The sequence below is a fragment of the Canis aureus genome, chromosome 13 (genome assembly GCF_053574225.1).
Source record: "Canis aureus isolate CA01 chromosome 13, VMU_Caureus_v.1.0, whole genome shotgun sequence".
Classification (NCBI taxonomy): Eukaryota; Metazoa; Chordata; class Mammalia; order Carnivora; family Canidae; genus Canis; species Canis aureus.
In genome coordinates this window covers 43,329,444-43,346,953 of record NC_135623.1, presented here as the reverse complement: position 1 = coordinate 43,346,953, position 17,510 = coordinate 43,329,444, and the positions used below count along the sequence as shown (strand labels likewise).

At 37.3% G+C, this 17,510-nt stretch overlaps 1 long non-coding RNA gene across 5 annotated transcripts in view; it reads left to right on the top strand.

Annotated features, from left to right (window-relative positions):
- The window catches only part of LOC144282371 (uncharacterized), an 85,644-nt gene that overhangs the window by 25,410 nt on the left and 42,724 nt on the right, over positions 1-17,510 (top strand). For all 5 annotated transcript variants that reach the window (XR_013350792.1, XR_013350791.1, XR_013350789.1 and 2 more), the window contains 2 exons: positions 10,456-10,498; positions 14,552-14,665. This is a non-coding gene — a long non-coding RNA (uncharacterized LOC144282371). The remainder of the gene's footprint in view (positions 1-10,455; positions 10,499-14,551; positions 14,666-17,510) is intronic.

Here is a 17,510-nt window from a genome sequence, read left to right as displayed (position 1 = left end):
CAAAATGTAAAAGAACAGATGAGAGACTAGTAACCTAAAAGGAAGCAGAAATAAATCGATTTGAGGTATGCAGAAGTAGATCTCTTTTAAAGAAACTTAGATATTTAGGTAAAGTTCCCAAGACATTTTTTTCCTAAAAAGAAAAAAATCATATTTTTATCTTCTTCACTGATTAAATTTCTTTTGTTTTAGCCAGCAATATATTTTTGCTGCCTCTCGCATTTTGAAAAATACCTCTCTGGAATTTCATCTCATAGTCACTCTTGATTATCTGTCTTCTATCCTGTCTTAATTCAGTTTCATCAGGTGGATCAAATCTGAAGTCCATCTGTAACTCTGATTAGGAGTTCACTAAATGTGATTGTAAGACCCAAGTCTCAGGATATCATCCTTCTCAGAGCCTCCTGAAGGTCAACAAGGATTGCACCAGCGGCAATTAACCAACATGGCCCCCCTCAGGGCGCCCCTCCCCTACTGACAGGGCTTTTCTGATTCTGCCCTATCTCCTCATTTAAACCTTGCCACATCAATGTGTCTTCAACTTAAAAATCAATTTTCTCCCTGTTTCAGTTTCTTTTTCACAGTTGCTTCTTCATTTAATCTTCAGGGTCATCTCAATCCCATAAATCTAAACACAGCAATCAAATGTCTCCTCTCTTTAAAATGTCTCACCACAGGTGGGGCACAAATCCCCCCTCTGATGGATTGGGCAATTTAAAAGAAAGATGGTGAACATGGGAAATTATATCCCTGGAGAATTATAAATTCCTTCCACCGGAAACCTGGGGCTGAAGGGGCAGCTATTGTTTTTATTATTGAAAGTATTTATGCTTTGATCTCTGCTTTAAGAATGTTTTTTTTTCCTTGAAAAAACAACTTTAACCATTTATGAATGAGATCTGAAAATCAAGGTTTCCATAACCCACTGCAAGTGGTTTGTTTACTAAAATGAGAAGACTCCTACTAAACCTGAAGTGGGCTCTGTCTCCCCCTCGCCCCATACAGATAGCTACTCAAAATGTCTGCAGTAGGCTTCAGGCTAGGGTTCTCTGTTTGTGTGCTCACTCATTTTTTACTACACAAATACTTAACAAGCACTTATGATCAACAAGGCACTGAGCTAGGTGCTGTAGGGCCAAATAGGATTAATATGACATGGCCCTTGTTCTCAGTGACACAGATGTGACAGGCATGGATACAAATAGCTATACGGAAAGGCAGTATGTGGCAAGTGGTAGACTTTATTGATTCAACAAGCATTTACTGAGTGCTTTCTCTGCCAGCCACTGAGGACACAGTAGAGCGAAAAACAGGCATTCTTCCTCCCCTAGAAGAGCTTCCACTCCTGTGAGTGGGTGATGAAAACTACTGGAATGATCAGACTAATGACCTATGGCATCAAGAACCAAGATAAGTGTTCTGAATGCAGAGCCTATCTAAGGAGACTGATCTAAGGAGACCCAGCAACCAGAGACAGGATTCATGGTGGAGACCTCAGAATGAACAGGAGGTGACAAGGCTGGAAGAACATTCTAGACATGGCCAAATAAAGAAAAAAAAAATGCTATGGGAACTTTCAGGGGGAGAAATCCTTTCTGGGTGGGAGGAAGAGATGGTACATCCTAGAATACAGAGAGCACTGGCACTGATCTTCACGGATGCTAGGACTCATTGAGTAGAGACAGTGAAGAGGAGATTCTGAGTAGAGATAGTGAAGAGGAGATTCTAAGCCAGAAGAGGCAAAGAAGCAGATCAGAATGAGCAGTGCTCATAGAGAAAGGATCTGACTAGGGTGTGTAGGGAACTCAGTGAAGAGACTGAAAAGGGAAGGGGAAGATTCAACATGGAAGGCTCCACCTCTCTGAGCTATCAGAGGTTTTGGATTTTTCTAGGTATGCAGTGCAAAAGCACCGAAGGCTTCGGAGCTGGTCTCTCTGTTCTTATGACTGGAATTATATGCTAAGGATATTGATCTGAACCTGGGATATCAATCGGCCCTTCCTAGCAACAGGAATGGAGGGGAGGGATCCCTGGGTGGCACAGCAGTTTGGCGCCTGCCTTTGGCCCAGGGCGCGATCCTGGAAACCCGGGATCGAATCCCACATCAGGCTCCCGGTGCATGGAGCCTGCTTCTCCCTCTGCCTATGTCTCTGCCTCTCTCTCTCTCTCTGTGACTATCATAAATAAAAAAAAAAAGTCTTTAAAAAAAAAAAAAGGAATGGAGGGGAAGATACAGATGCAAGAGAGTCACAGAAGTAGATATAACAGAACAAATCTTAAACGGAGGTTTTTATGTGTTCAGGAGCTATAAAGACATTTTATTTTACTTTGAGAAAGAAGGACAAAGAAACTTCTATATATTGAGAATTATATCCTCTAGACCCTATGCTGGGAGCTTCTCATGAAATCTTATTTAATCCCAGGAATCTCTGAAATGTGTATTATTATTATTATTATTATTATTATTATCCTTTTTGTAAAGGTAAGAAACTGAGGCTCAGAGAAGTTAAGTAACTTGCCAAAGAGCAAGATAATAATTTATGGAGCTGCAATCTGACTTCAAAATTGTTTTGTTTTACTTCAAGGCAAAAATAACACTCAAAGGTTTTTATCCTTTCATAGCACTCAATTCTTACTCTGTTCATCACTCTTTAGACTTCATCAACATTCAAAATGGATTCTCAGTGCTCTGCAAACCTCTGATTGAATATGGGAAATTTCCAAAGGGTTGTTCAGCCAACGCCAGACATATTTATCTCTGGAAGAAGAGAGAGACTGTTGCCAATAAGACACACAGCTGGAAGAATAAAGGGAAAATAATTCATGTTTGAAGAGCCTGGTCCATCACTCCCTGAAATTTCAATGGCAGGGCATTTGTAGGACTTGAAAACCAGTGAGTGGAATCAGTATATTAACTTTAATTTTGTTGTCTTTATTTTCCCTGTAGGGATCAAAAGATGAAGAACTCTTGTCAAAGCTCGTAACTCTCTAATTACTTAATTATTAACAGTGAAAATCTGATTTTCGAAGTTGTTTAATGGTCATGCAATAAACCAACGTGAGATAACTGCTAATGCCACAGCTCAGGTCTCCAAAGACTTGAGTGATGTTGTAGCTATTGTTATTTCCAAATGAAAATGGAAAAGTCATGACTACAATACTGCATAGGATTCCCAGTCACCCACTGAACAGGTGAAATATCTTTCACATTTGGATGGGATCAAGGAGGAGACTGTTACATAATAAGATTTTTCCTCAACCAGTCTTTGTCATAGCAGTTAAAAATAAAGTTGATTACTAGGCAGAGGGGAAAAAATGAACCAATTATTAAGCACGTTGCATTGTTCTTAAGAGTTGTTTTCTGACTCTTGTTACCACTGCTGGCTGTGAATTTCAGCATTAATTATCTAGGGGCATCAAAAGTGTACTGATATTATAATATGAAACCATTATACCAAATATCTCCATTCTAGCTTATGCCTGGCAACAAACAGGAAGGTAAAATGCAAAGTAGCCATAAAAAAGAAAAGAGAACAAAAGAATAATAAGTAAACAACTTTGTATTAGTCATGGAAATGATGAGAGCCAGTCCACAAATGTACTACTCTGGCCACAATTCTCTGAAGGTCTATCCAGAGTGGTAGTGCCACTAAGAGAGGGAAGTTCAGCAAATGCATTATTTCCAGACTATCACTGAAGGGTAGTATTTCAAGAGGACTTGGCCATACAGAATATTTTCAGAGTAGGCCATACCAAGGAGGAGTAGACCCTAAAGTGGGTGGTCCTGGAACAGACATCTTTTTTCCTTCACAAAGAAAATGGAACTCATTAGACGAAGGTCTTGCAATTTTGACCAAATCTACTAATCAGTCAACAGTGTACACGATCTCTCCTCCTTTCTGTTAGAACATAGTTTGTATAGGTTCCCTCCTCCAGTGGAAAGCCACTCCTACTTGTACCTTGGTCTCTATCTCCTCCCATGTTTTGGTTCTCCTGGCTATTACCTCTCCTCAATTTATTGCTCTGTGTTATCTTCTTTCTCCCCTTCCCGCTCCCTCTGTCCTTTCCCTCTCCCACCACCCCAGACTTGCTCTCTCTTCCTGGACAGCATTTAACATGCTTAAGTCTCTTTCACATTAAAAAAAAAAATCCATCAACCTTCTGTCCATCCTCCAGTTGACAATGTTTCTTCCTTGTTCCTTTTCTGTTCTAAACAAATTCTATGCCATCTTCCTTAACGCCCTTACTCCTTGTATCCCTTAAATCTGGACCTTTTCTTTGTACTCCACTGAAACTACTTTTCAAGATCATCACTGTCTTCCATGTTGCTAAATCCAATGGTCACTTTTCAGTTATAATTTTCTGACCTCTCAGCAGCATGTGACACTATTGTCCAGTTCCCCTTGAAATTCTCTTTCTTTCTTGACAGGACATACTCTTAAGTATTTTTCCTACCACTCTGGCTACTTCTGGTCTACTGATTCCATAATGTCAATGTTTCTCTGACTTATTCTTCTCACTTAAAGGAGCTTAGATACTCCTATGACTTCAAGTACCATCCTTAGGCTAATGAGTTTGCAATGGGTATCTCTAGATCAGAACTGATTCCTAAGCTCTAGTCCTATACATCCAAAGGCCAATTGGACATTTCTACTTGGTGTCTTGTAAGAATCTTAAACTCAGCATGTCAAGAAAGGAACTTAATGTCTTTCCTCCAAACTTGCTCTGGTCTTGGTAAAGAGCATAACCAAGTAAACCACTTACTCAAATCAGAAATCTGGGAATGATTTTTGGCACCTTTTTCTCCTTTGTCTTTTACCACTCACATTAAATCAACAATAAGACCATCATTCATTCATTTCACAAATATGTATTGAATCTATCATCTGTATTAGGTGCCATGGTGAGCAAAACAGCTGAGTTTCCTGGCCTCATGAAACTTACAGCTTAGTGTGGAGAACAGTAGTCACTAAACAAGTAAATAGACACATAAGAAAGCAAGAAATACAAGGAAAAATAAAACCAGTTTCTTGGGACAACAAAGAAATTAAGAAGCTCAGAGATATCCCGGGAGGTAGAACTGGAAGGTTTTCCTGATTCACTTGATATAGACATCAAGAGAAAGAGAAATAAAGGAATGTTTCCAGCTTCTTCATTGAATATCTAAGTGCCAGATGGTAGTGCTATTATCTGAGGTGGGGAAAAGATAGAGAATCAACAAGTAACTTTTAGATGTGTTGAATTTGAAATGTCTGCTAGCTTCCAAATGGGTTTGGCAAGTAGTAGTTGGGGTAATAAGCTTATAAGTTCAAGGAAAAGTCTAGGCCTAAGACATAAACTTGTGAGTCAACAGCATAGGGACAATAAAATCACTTGGAAAACAGTGCAGACACTAAACTATAGAGAGAGAAGGAAAGCAATCCCAGGATTAACCCCAAGAGTTCGATTGTGGGTGGTTAAAAGGTAGAAAAATAGTTAAAAAGAGATTGAAAAGGTAAGTCACAAAGAAGAAAAACAGGTAAAATTAAACTAAAAAGGAGAAAAGTCGATAAAAGAAAAAAATGGGATCTAAAAGGCAAGAGGCCAACTATCTAGAATACTGTCAACTAAGAATGGTAAAGTAAGAAACTACGGCAATGACAAAGGCATTGTGAAAGAATGAGGAGGACATACACCAGAAATCCTATGGCTCCGCTGTCTAAATATTTCCTAAACATGTCTCAATTATCCCATCTCAACTTAAGTTTAAGCTGCTACCATCATTTATGCACAACACTCTTATATCTCCTTCAATTTATTCCACATTCCACATCCAGAATACTCTTGCGAATAACCAGTTCTGACCACATCATCACACAGCTCCACTTAGGATACAGACCAAATTCTTCAGGATACTTTCAACGCCCCCCACCATGTGAGCCTTGCCTTCCTTATCTCATTTCATTCCACTCTTTCTTTAAAGTTCAGAGCATCAGCTATATTGGACATCGCAAATTCCAGGCAGGCCTTAATGTGATGGCATCCAAGGATCGATTCTGAGTCACAGCAAAAGTAAACTGAGAAAAGTACATGGACTTAAGCTTGAGGGAAATGTCTTAGGTGTGAACGAGATAAGCGTTGTATAACTGAACTGACTCATCTTTCCCATTCTTGCTTTTTGTCTTTAAGCTGGCTCTTGTTCCCGCTTAAGTATTATACTTACACCTCTGTTGATATCTTGCATGATCAGGAACAAACCCTGATGCTATTTGTTTTTTGCAGATCTTACAATGCTGAGCCTTCTCCAGAAGAGCTATGTGACCTTGTGTCCCCAACTACACAACTTTAAAGTCATTAAAGTTGGGGAATATCAAGAGGCCAAGAGTATGGACACCTGTGTCTAAATCCTGGTTTTTCTGGAATCCATGGGCCACTTTTTAAATTCCTCTAGGCCTCTGTTTTTCTGTCAGTAAAATTTATAGAGTAACAGGTACCTACTTCAAAAGGTTGTTTTAAGGATTCCATGCCTGACACATAGTGAGCACACAACAAATTCCATTACTATCATTTTGACTATTATTGTTTTCTAGACCCTAGAATGCTTCTTTACACAGTCCTGGGCAGAGTCAGTGGTAACAAATACTGGTTGGTTATCTGATAAATGCTATGGCACCAACCACTTTCCCATGACTGTTATGGTATATTATTCAAGGACAAGAGTGGTGCACCCATCCTTAAGATTAATTCCTTCTTCCGTTTTCATGTTTAGTTATGTAAATCACGCTTGCACATTTCACCCTTCAGACAGAAATGGAGTGGTTCTAATTTGATCTAACCTAAGGTGGGAGCAGGGGGATACAGAAGACTGTAGAAGTTAAAACTTTCTAGTATAAATGAAACAGCAGGCTGCCTTATGTTTTCAGCATTAGCATTTAAGTTCACTGCAGCTGAACTCAATTCGTATCAGTGGAGATTTATATCAAACAGTGGGAAGGCAAGTCATATCCTACTGCTGTCTTGCAGAATTATCATCAGGAATGTAGCCAATTTTAGCACAAATAAATGGTAGTTAGGGAAGTAGCTCATATGATCGAGTTCTAGAATGGTCATTCTTTGATTTAGAAATATGTTCTAAACCTGTCACTTCGCATGAGCTTGATTTTCAAAGGAAAAAGGAAAAAAATCACTACACTTTCTCCTGTGGGAATAGCACATTTACAATACACAATAACAAAATAGAGTAAGTTAAAGAAAATTCTTCTCACTATTTTATCATTTTATGTGTATAGAAAATAACTTTAAGTGGTGTATGCACACCTAAGGATTAAATTATATACAACACAGCTCACTATCATTACTGTTACACATCACTAAACCAAGACACTCCTAAAACTGTCATCTTGTTGGCAGTCAACAGACAGCCGAAATGCTGATTTGAATTTTCTCTCTTATCTTCTTTATGAAGTAGGAGAAGCACTTTATAAAAGTCACATACTAATGGAGAAAAATAAAACTGATTTGGGGAATGAAATGAAGGTATGTTAAGAGCAAGAAGGGATCTTAAGAGATCATTATTTCACCCCCCTCAGTTTAATAATGAGGGAAAAAAATGCAAAGAATAAAAATAGCCAGCTCAAGGTCACATGATTGCAGACTACATCTATAACTCTCCCCACCATTAAGGAATTCCCATACCTGGCTAAACATTAGTCACCTGAGAGTAAACAGAGGTTCCTAGACACACAAACTTGCAGAAACAGACTCTTTGGGGAGTGGAATCCAAAATCTTATGGATTTCAGAAGCTCCACAAATTATTCACATGCCAAACTTCCAGAGGTTAATGTTCATGAAGCACAGAGCTATACTGCCTATGGCTATTGGCTAGATATTCAACTTGGGGATGAGGGCAAATATACCTGTTCATTTTTTATATTTAAATAGCTGGATTACTACTTTAAATAGCTAGTAATTACAAAACAACAAATGTCATTTTAAATCAATTCTTCTCTATTTACTCTACATCCACCATAAAAGCAGTCAGGCTTACGATAGTTCTTCTCTAGCTTATAAAATCATTGTATGCATTATTGTATTCCTAAAAAAAATCACAGGACACTTTTCAAAATATTCATTTTGTTTTTCCTCAGATGGAAAATTGATGTCTTAACTACCTCATAAGGCTACTAATACACCAACAGTGTGATACAAATGAACAACAAATGCACAACCCACCCCAAAATAATCTTACACAAGGTATTGATTTGCTTGCCATTCCCCCTATTGTTTACTAATATATCCTGAGTGCTTGCCATGGGATCAGCCTTGCATCCACAAAAGGAGAACTTCAAAAAGAAATAAACTCTTTCCAAACCACAAACGCAGATGGATTTAAACCTGTTTCTCAGGCTTTTATCTTTCTCCTATGTTCCAGACTCATGTATCCTTATGTCTACCAGACAGCTCCATTTACTTGGCCATGAGTAATCCAGACTTGACATGTTCCAAACCAGTCAACACACTCTTCCAAACCTGCATCTCCTATATGTTTCATACATTGGTTAATCCGTCAAGTCACCCGAGGCAAAAATCTGGAAATCATCTGTATCTGCTAGAATTTCAAATTCGGTTTCAAGTGAAAGAAATTCAACTGAAGCTGGTTTGACTAGAAGACATAATTTATTGAATTATTTAACTATAAAGTCTAAAAAGGAGATTCTATCTCTAAGTCTCAGTGGACCCAGCTAAGTGACATCATAAAATTGCTCTCCTGGTTGGCTCCATCCTGGGTTGTGTATGCTGATCTTACATCTATCTGGTTTTAATTTAAAAAAAAAAAAAAAAGAGGCTCTGCTTCCTAATAATTTTAGCAAGAGTCCTGGTATTACTGGACCAACTTAGTTTACTGATGCACTCTTGAGTAGTTACTTAGTGGCCAGGAATATGGAACTGTTGGGTCATCTTCACACATCATGGATAAAGGGGATTGGGAAATGGACTATGTGTGAGGGGAAAAAGGAATTGCCCAGAGGAAAACTGAGATGCTATTTCAAGGGAAAAAAAGGAAAGGAAAGGAAAGGAAAGGAAAGGAAAGGAAAGGAAAGGAAAGGAAAGGAAAGGAAAGGAAAGGAAAGGAAAGGAAAGGAAAGGAAAGGAAAGGAAAGGAAAGGGACAGGAAAGGGACAGGACACTGTGTAGACAAAGACATCAGATACTTTTTCCATATCATCCTGGACTCCTTTTCCCTTTACCCTTTGATCCAAAGAATTGCTTAGTTCCAGTGATTTTCTATCCTTAACTGTCTTACCTGTCTCCCTTCAGATACTGCTATCACTGACTTACCTCAAGCTCTCATTGTGTCTTACCTGCAACTGTAATGGCCCTACCTACAGACCTTCATCCCTACTGCAATTCCAACCCGATCATAGTACTGCCTAGTTTACAAATATATCAGTCCTACATATGATGTAAAGACCAAGCTCCCTAGCAGGACACCTAAGGCTCTCTAGAATTTGCCCTGCTTTGCCTCTCGATATTCCCCAACACACACTCTAAGGTGGCTGATATCAATACTAACACTAGTAAAGAAAAATAATATTTCTTGAGTTCTAACAAGGCATCAGGTTCTATACAAAAAGCCCTCTATGCCGTCACAACAACTTTACTGCAATCCTCATTCTACAGATGAGAAAATTCAGCCTTAAAGAAATCAAGTAAGGTGCCCAAATTCACACAGCTGAGAAGTGCTAATGCCAGTACTGGAACTCAAATGCATGTGTTTGGAAACAAACTCTGATCTCTTAACTATTATCCTATGTTGCCACACTGAACTACATTTAGTTCACCAGATTTGCCATGGTTTTTTTCTTCCACTGGGTATATTTTTCTGTTACATGTCTGACTGATCAACCCCCAGGCAACTTCAAGATCTAGCTCAAGTGTCTGTTTTTCAATGAGGCCTTCCTTGACAGGGCTTATCACCCTCCCCTTTGTGAGGGATACATAACAACTTGGGAGCAGTGGAAATATAAAGATTTAAAATAATGATATAATTAAATAAATGATGGTCTATGATAGAATATTAAGCAATGTTAAAAGTCATCAAAAAAATTCTTTTAAACCACTAATGACTTGAAACTCTGCTCCCAATACAAGGTGATTGGGGAAGGCATGGCAGGGTACAAAGTGCTAAACAATGCATGATTCTACTTTCATAAAATAATATGTTTCAAAAAATGGCATACTCAAATATAGAATAATGATTAAGAGAAAGGGATGTTAGTGTCAGAAATGGATCTGAGCACCATCTTTGCCACTTACTGGCTCTGAAACCATGGGAAAGATATATAACCCATGTGAATCTCTGATTCACATATTCAGGTATGTGAAGTATGTGTGTAAATACATGTGTGCATCTGTATCTATCTACACCTATATTTCTGTCTATAACATATCTGTATCTATATCTCCACTTATAGGGAGAATGAGAATAAGAGACTAAAAGGAAATACACACCAAAAGGTAACAATGATGGTAATTTGGTGTTGACTTCATATTTTTATTTATTTTTATACTTTTTCCAAATATTCCACGATGTATAGGTGTTTCCCTTATCTATATTCTGATCCATTCCCTGCACTAATATGCTGTGTCTAATTTAAAATTTGGGCCCCAAGAGCAGAAACCACATCTAATCATCTAATTACGCATCCTGCATCACACCCTACATGGCATCAGTGTGAAATGACCCAGGGGTTAGCATTATCACAGCTATGGCAGATCTATTTGGCACACCTGGGAGGTCTTCTTTGGAAAATAGTCAATTTTTGGCAATTTAAGGGTTGATTATCCAGTTTTAAATTATCTATATCCTTATACTCTACGACATTTCCCTCCTGCTGACCAAATTTGAAGGTTTCATGGCTCCTTAATATCTCCACCATGACAAGAAGAAACAAAAGTGATGATATTGTAATCAATCAAACTGCTTACTCTGTGGAACCGCTGATCATTATGTTCACTTCAGAAGCTCCAACATGAGAAATTTCTTTTTTAAATGTAATGATAGGGTGAAAAAACTTTTCTTTCTCCTGAGAAAATATTGTTTTCTTTTTTATTGGTAAAACTATGAAGTTTGTGTTCTACCTTTGGCCTTGGGTATTAGAAGGCTTTACCATTATTTGTTGCTCTGTCTTCCTCCTTTGCTTAAATCTGGTTTACCAGACCTTATTTTTATGACCTTTTTTTTTTTTTTTTCTTTTTTGGTAGCTTGTCTCAACTTATTTTTTGAAGGAGCTGCAGTAGAAATAAATTCACTAAGAATCAATTTTGAAAATTTGTGCTAATAAATAGTAATATTTTATCTTTTGTTTTGCCTTAAGTAGTTTCATATTTATGACCTTACCTATTTCTCCTTACCCTATAAATAGGGTGGCCATCATTCCCATTTTACAGATATAAAAAAATGACAAAAAACCTCTAGTAGAATAAGAAAGAAAAGCTATAGGTTCTGGAGCCAGACTGTCTGAGTCTGAATTATAGTTCTGTTGCATTTCTCCCTAGAGTTGTACCTTTGGATAAGTTGCCCAACTTCACTGTCCTTTGGTATTGTAAAACAACACCTACCTACCTAGTTGATAACAACTACCACAGAGGAGTGTTAAGAGGTCTAGTCAAGCAAGTTATACAGTTACGGCACACAGACCAGTGCCCAGTACACAGTAGAACACATAAATGCTTGATGTTGTTATACCTATATCCTTGTCATTTAACACCCTGCATTGACTATTCCTTTCATTCCCACTTATTTGTAGTCTATTGGTGCCTTTGTTAGCTGCAGTTGCCACAACAAAATACTGTGTGGATTAAGCAACTGGAATTTATTCCTCACAGTTCTGGAGGCTGGGAAGTCCAAGATTATGGATTATTGGTTCCCCAATGAGGGCTCTGTTCCTGGTTTGTAGACAGTCAACTTCTTGCTGGGTCCTCACATGGTAGGAAGACAGAGGGAGCCCTGGTATCTTTTCCCCTTCTTATAAGGTCATTAACCCTGTCATGGAGATCTATCCTTATAACCTCAGTTATGTGTTCTGGGGATATGGTAGAAAGTTCTAAAGGTATTTTTTTTTCTGTTTTAATGTAATAGGTTATTACATGCCAAAGGCCCCACCTCTAAATACCATCACATTGAATGTTAGTGCTTCAACATATGAATTTGGGGGGAATGCCATCCCTCAAGTTAGGGGATTCAGTCCATAGCAGTCAGCATTCAAAGCATACTAGACATAAATATGCTTTTGCCATAGATAAGAAGATACGGTTTCCTGAGAACAGTGAAAACATGATCATGCACTCATATTAAACTTGATTTCAGATGGACAAAACAAACAAACAAGAAAACACTTTTAGAACTTTCTACCATACAACAAAAAACATAGCTTTCATCATATAGTGCAATGGTTTACAGGTGCTTTAGTACCAGACAGGTACTCACTCTTGGGCATGACTCACTCTTGCCATTTGCTAACTGTGAAGCCTTGGGGCAAGCTCTATAATGTCCAGAGCCATATTGTCCTCTGTTATAAAATGAAGACAATAATGGCTCCTACTTGGTATGTTTTGTTTTGTTTTTTTAAGTTTTTTTTGGTTTTTTGGTTTTTTGGTGTTTTTTTTTGTTTTTGTTTTTGTTTTTGTTTTTTTATTCTTGAGAGACAGAGAGAGAGAGAAAGAGAGGCAGAGATACAGGCAGAGGGAGAAGCAGGCTCCATGCAGGGAGCCTGATGTGGACACGATCCCGGGACTCCAGGATCACACCCTGAGTTGAAGGCAGGCACCAAACTGCTGAGCCACCCAAGCTGCCCAGTATGGTTTTTATGTAAACCACACAGCGCAGTGCCAAGACAATTGCAGGCAGCCAATAAATATTACAGGGATCACGTTGTGTTGTTATCATTATATAGTAGACCAAGTATATCAAATGCCATAAAATTCTATTTCTTTTATAATATTCTGCAATTCAGATTTTTAAGAAATAATTCATAATTTTCTCTGAGTTAAAATTACAGAGGATTTACATTAGTTGAGGAAAAACAAATTTGTGCCCTCTAATATACACAGTTTTATTGTTATTCCCACCCCTCCCCCTCCCCCCAGGATTTCTGGCTGACTGCTGGGTTCATTACATCAATACTCTAAAAAAATAATTTAATATAGAATGAATCCCTTTTGTTATATAGAATTATATGATGAATTTTATGATAAGTATAGACCTTAAAGTCATTTAGACCCTCACCCTGATTCTGATAAATATTGGTAAAATGTTAAGGCCTAGATTTTATAGTTGGATGTGTTTGTTTCATTTTGTTTTGGGGTTTTGGTCAAGGGAAGGGTTATGTGTTTGAGTATTGGGAAGAATGTAGTCTAACTGTCTTCAATAATGAAAATAAACTTAATTAAATTTGTGCTTAATTAAATTCATACAACAGACTTTATTAAAGGATAGTATCCATCGCATTCCTATAGCTATTAGCTTAAAAATAAAATCACATCAAGAACATAGGTAGGCCCTCCTTTAAGAAAAATCTAACATGCAAAGCCTTCAACCTATAAATGGAGAGAGGGCATTTGCTTTTCAAAACAGACTATGTTTCATGAAAATGTAGCTCTCTTTCAAAATCAAGCTTTGTATGGTATTTTAAATGATTCAATGGCAAGAAATTTGATTTTCACAGACCACAAATATTGAATAAAATGAAATATGCTTGTGTCTGGAGTAAATAAAAAGCTCACTTTTTTCATTTTGATGCCATTATTTTCATGTATCTTCTAGCACATTCCTATAGTTTAAAAATAATAATCAGTTTGGATGAATCTGGCCCTAATGATTTTAAAACGGGTCTGGTGATCATGTGTACCTCACCATCACTGATGTGAAAAATGCAGTGCCCTGACAGCTTGCATTAAGCATCATGCAGAAAAAGTATAATTAGCATTTCTGTGCTAATTAAAAGTGATGCTGGGTTAGTTCCAATATCATGCTTTTAAATGGCTGATGTCTCAAGAGAACAAAGTTGGGGGAGAGATGCATTTAAAATGGAAAAACCCTGTGCAAACTTTCGTAAGTGATTCGGATTTGTGGCTGTTGTTATTTACATCTTATTATATGGCAGACTTCAAGATGACTTCTGTTAATCAGTTTACTATTTTCACTTTCTCCACTTTGCCAGCAGTAGGGAATTCAAGATGTTTTTCTGCTTCTTTAAATCCTTTGACCGTCTGCTTTCACCAAAATTAATTAAGGATTTTCTAAATAGAGAACATACCATACAAGAAAGAAGCAATTCAGGATTTTCAGTTTTTCTTTTGCACAGTGCAAAGCACATAGTGTACTCGGCCACTTCAGCTTTTCCTACAAGTGAAAATTTTAAAGACAAATACCACCTCCCCCACCCAATGGTTTTTCAAATAAACAGATGATTGCCATTGATTAAATACTTTTTTTTTTTTTTCAAACTTAGTCCAATTATTTAAAATCACAAAGGTTCTACATGGTGTTAAACCTGATTTTCTTTTCAGGCGAAATGTTGGAGGATCACCAAGATGTGGGGAGAGAGGGAAGCTATTGTTCCAGCACATTCCATTCCTGTTAAATCAACTTGATATACGCGATAGATTAAGTCTGCACTGCAGGTCAGTGAATTTCTATTAACTACTTATTATGGAAGAAAGGAAAGCAGCCCAGTCAAGAACTCTTACACATTAGCCAAAGCAAGCTGTCACTCTGTTTAACTTTTACAATAAATGTCCCTCTGTCTCACACATGTGAAAGAAAAAACATCATTTGGCATTTAAGCTCTCATTGCCAATGTGCATTAAGGCAAAGAATCAGCCTAGATTGAATACTTCTCCTGATTAAAAAGGCTAGGAAACTCTGGATTTTTGCTAGGATTTTGCTGATTTATAAAGTAACTATTTTAAAATAGGCCTCTAGGGATTCTGAAAATAAGAAGACCTTGCTAAGGTCTGTTACAGCTATACCCCCAACTCCAGTCTATCTGCTTCTCTTAGGTCCAACAATTGGTGGATGGAAATGAGGCCTTCCCTCAGGGTGAGTCCCCAAAGATGGAAATGGTTTACGTTTTTCCCAAAGGGACTAAATAAGCAAAAGACTACAGGAAACCAATGTGAGATCCTAGCATGAGAAGCATAACTCCAAAGATCCTGGAAAGAGTATAGTTCACAGAACTGGGTGGGTTCTAAGCCCCATGAGCATGCCTGGGATCCTTAGACAAGAAGTGTTAGATAAATGGATAAGAAATAACTAAGCACATGGTCCTGGTCTTCCCTGTCCCCAGCCCTTCAGAATCTCAAAAAAAAAAAAAGGGGGGAGGGGGACAGGAGGCTTCTTTTCATGCTTCTGTGAGAGGCTAGAGGTACACTAACCACTCAGAATGTAGACACCACATTGCTTTCTATCACCCACTTCCTGAACTGGTACCACTTCAGAACTCCAACAACCAGCCCTGAGTCCCACTGAGGATGCTAGTAAGATATATGAATAAATAAAACATATTTTTCACAATTATATTAAAGCCATCAAGTAAGATCATGAAGAGTAAACAAAATACATGTCTAAGAAAATAGAATTGCTCAGGAAAATAAATGATGATGGTGTAACATACATATTTTTGTAAAAAAAAAATGTAACAGCAATCACAAAGTAAAAAATAAAAAAGCCTTCTGGAAGAAAATCAAAACAGAGACCATGATTTTTCCAAGTAAACAACTTAATAGATGAATTTGAAGACTGAATGTTTATCATTAAGATCCAAATTAGTGACTTGGAAATCAAGTATAAGAAGTATTTCAAAATAGAAAGCCAAAGTATAAAGAGACGAAAAAAATGTAAAGAGATAAAAATGAAGAGATGCAAAAATTATAGAAGGTTTTAGAAATATTGAGAGAAAAGACAAAAGCTCTGGAGGACAAAGTCAAGAACTTAGGTTCTTGGTGGTTTGTTTTTTGTTGGTTTGTTTTTGTTTTGTTTTGTTCTTTGCCCCCAGAAGAAGACAGAGATACAATGCCTAAACAAATAACAGAGAACATTTTCTCTGAACTAAAAAAAAACACTTGAGTCTGCAGAAGGAAAGGACATGATTCAAATATAGATTAACAAGAAAATACAGGTTTACAACTATTCTAATAAAATACATGGATTCTCAGAATTAAGAGAAAATTTAACAAACTTCTAGACAGAAGCGAAACAAAACAAGTTACCACCAAGGAGAAAGAATTAGGCACCGGACTACTTTTCTGCAATACTGAAGTAGAGAGGATAATGAAGTAATGCCCAAAGACCATAGGGAAGGAAGAACTATAAGGATCTGGACAGGGGAGAGGTCAAATAAAAGGTAGAAAGAAGTGTAAGTGGCATTGTTCAAAAATTCACTTCACTAGGATGGAGTAAAATGGAAGGGAACAGTGCCTCCTGGTAAGAAAATAAACAGTATCTTATTTTCAAAATAATATTAGAGAAATATATTTAAGATAATAAGTACAGAGAAAGGACCAAAATAGTATAGTAGATCTTCCAAATAAATAACAAATGAACAAATCAATTAAAATTAGGATAAGGGGAAAAAAGTGGAACAACAACATAAAGCATAAAGGAAAAAGACAGGAATAAAATCAAGTCACTACACTAAAACCCAGTAGATTAAATTTTCCCATTGCAAGAGACTGTCAAACTGGACTAAAAGGGAACACATAGGGGATCCCTGGGTGGCGCAGCGGTTTGGCGCCTGCCTTTGGCCCAGGGCGCGATCCTGGAGGCCTGGGATCGAATCCCACGTCGGGCTCCCTGTGCATGGAGCCTGCTTCCCCCTCTGCCTGTGTCTCTGCCTCTCTCTCTCTCACTGTGTGCCTATCATAAATAAAATAAAATAAATAAAGTAAAATAAAATAAAATAAAATAAAATAAAATAAAATAAAATAAAATAAATAAAAAATGGAACACATGGATTTATACAATCTAAAAGAAACAATTGTACAACAAAGTGACTCAGAAAGGCTGAAAACAAACGTATGGACAAAGACAAATGCAAAGAGGCTGTTAGTATTAGACAAACGGAATTTAATGTTAAAAGCCCTAAACAGGAATTAGAGGGTCATCAGGTTTTCATACAAGGTATAAAGAAGATAAAATAACTATAATTTTATATATAGTAGGTTGCTAAGCATAAAAAGCAAAAATTATTAGAAATGTGAGACCTTGATAAAAATATAATTTTGGCTTTAAATATCAGTATGTCTTTTGAGCATTATACAATTATAGTTCACAAAAAATAAAATGAAAAAAATGAATAGTGCAATTTATAAGCTTTACTTAATAAATCCATGTTTGGGGGCTGAATTGTGTACCCCCTCTCCCCCCACCAAAAAAAAAATCAGATGGAAGTCTTAATTCCAAAACTCAGAATGTAACTGTATAGAGAGATAGGACTTTGAAGTGGTAATTAAAATTAAATGAAGTCAT